The sequence below is a fragment of the Tenrec ecaudatus genome, chromosome 15 (genome assembly GCF_050624435.1).
Source record: "Tenrec ecaudatus isolate mTenEca1 chromosome 15, mTenEca1.hap1, whole genome shotgun sequence".
NCBI classification, from domain to species: Eukaryota; Metazoa; Chordata; class Mammalia; order Afrosoricida; family Tenrecidae; genus Tenrec; species Tenrec ecaudatus.
In genome coordinates, this window is record NC_134544.1 from 100,831,517 (window position 1) to 100,833,898 (window position 2,382).

A 2,382-nucleotide genomic window follows, 5' to 3' on the forward strand; every position below is an offset into this window, starting at 1 on the left:
CAGGAAATGTATGACACAAATAATATAAAATTAAAAGGTGAAAAAAAATGACACTGGTTTCCTAAGATACAAGTTTACTCTTTACCCACCAGGGCCTGCAGGCCCAGGATACAGAGCAGCAGCAGGGCGCACACCCACCCCTCGGGTTTGGGGGAACCTGGTGTTAAATTAGGCCCACGATGCTGCTCGGCCTCTGATACACCACACGCTGCTAACACAACTAGCTCTGGAAATAGTAAACAGGAGAGTGATTTCCAGGGGGAAAATTTTAAATAAGATGCACATGGGACAGGCCATAGAAAGTTTGCCAAGTTAAATTTGGTACATAATTGTGTTCACTGATATCCAAACGGAGCGGCGCGGTCAGCTGTCGTGCCTGCCACGGCCTCAGTATGGCTTGTAGTTATTCTGGTGGCCACCGCGTCGCTGGCTCTTCCCGTAATTTGTACTACCCTGACTGTAGTCGTAGCCGTAGCCGTAATAGCCATAGGGCGAGTAGTCGTAGCCGCCATAGCCGGCCCGTAGCCCTGCTGGTAGCCGTAGCCCTGGTTCCAGTAGTTGCCGTAGCCCTGATTCCAACTCTGACTCTGACCTCCACTTCCACCACCACCACCACTGCCTCGGTCCCCTCGGTTGCGGTTTCCACGGCCCCCAGAGCCGTACTGCTGCTGCTGGTAGACCTCTTTGGGCTGGGCCACCTGGATTTCACACTTGCTTCCACTGACAGTGTGAAACTTTTTCTCCAGAACCTTCTTCACAGGTTCCTTTTCTTTATAGGTGATAAAAACAAAGCCTCGTCTTTTGTTAGAATTTGGATCCATGGGAAGCTCAATGGCCTCAATCTCTCCAAATTCGCCAAAGTACTCCCTAATCTTCTCCTCAGTGGCCTCAGGATTCAGACCCCCAATGAAGATTTTCTTCACTGGATCCTTTTTCATGGCCATGGCCTTTTTAGGGTCAATAACCCGACCATCCAGCCGGTGCTCCTTCTGGTCTAGTACCTTCTCCACGCTGGTTGCATCTTTGAAGAGGATGAACCCAAATCCTCTTGACCGTCCAGTGTTAGGATCCATTTTTATTGAACAGTCAACGACCTCTCCAAATTTGGTAAAATAGTCTTTCAGATCCTTTTTGCTGGTATCCCAGCTCAAGCCACCAACAAACATTTTTCCCGCGTCCTCCTCGTTCTTGCTGGCGTTGATCTGGTCTCCCTCGGCGCCATTCTGATTGCCGGCCGGGGTGGCGGCGGTCACCGTGGTGGCTACAGTCGCGGTCGCCGTCGTGGTCGCGGTCGCGGTGCCGGACCCGGCCGGCGACTCGCCCTCTGGGGCGGCCTCGTGCCCGTTTTCCGTGGCGCCGGTCGTCTCCATTGGCTGCTCGTCACCCGTTTCCGACATAGCTAGGCCGGTGCGCAGCGGCTCAGCTTCCCTCCGGCCCGCGTAGTTCCGCCGCCTCGGAAATCTAATTCTTACAGAATCATTTATTTAATGGTTACTTCACTTAAGAGGATTTAATACTCTTTTTTTTATTAATTTTAACAATTTATTAGGGGCTCATACAATTCTTATCACAGTTCATACATATACATACATCAATTGTATAATGCACATCTGTACAGTCTTTGCCCTAATCATTTTTTTCTCCTCTTTTCTTTTTTTACATTTTATTAGGGATTAATACTCTTATATAAAATAAGTTTACCTCAGTTGTATAAGCATATAATTTTTACTTTAAAATTTACTCCATTGGTCTATGTGGAGTCCCTCTGTGAAGGATTACACTCTATTCTGCTCACCATATAACAGGTGATTCACACTCACCCAGAGATACCTGAGAGTAAGGTCTAGTGAATCATTTCCCAAAGATGCCTGGAAAGTAAGAGAAGGAGGGACTGCATTTGTCTAAATGGTGAGATTCTGTTTTGCAGGAAACTGTGGATGATAGTGGAGTCCCCAATTGTATTCATTTGTATATCACATTTATTATGTATTTATTGCATTGTTTTCCTGATTAATAGCCATATAGGTAAACTGAATAAGGAGTGGTATGTGTACTGAATGTTAAACATTAAACAATTTAACACTTTGTGAATGTAAAAAACTATAATATATTCTTAATTTAGGTAATTACTTGACTAAACAGCATTAATCTAAACATTCTGCACCACACTTCATCAGAGATGTTGTTGGGTGCTTTGGTGTCAGCTTTGATCATCATGGTTCTATGTACATCAGAAAAAAAACATAAACTGCCACATCTTGGACTGTCTCCACTTATTCCTAGAGAACAATTTTGTAGCCACTCTCTGTATATCTAATTAAGCATTTTCCCCTATTTTGCTGACACTCTGTCAAGCAGGATGTCCTTCTCTAGGAACTGGAT

At 45.5% G+C, this 2,382-nt stretch overlaps 1 pseudogene; it reads right to left on the reverse strand.

The window, feature by feature from the left end:
• Positions 1-251: 251 nt before the first annotated feature.
• On the reverse strand, positions 252-1,397 carry LOC142427840 (heterogeneous nuclear ribonucleoprotein A/B pseudogene; annotated as a pseudogene).
• Positions 1,398-2,382: the final 985 nt, after the last annotated feature.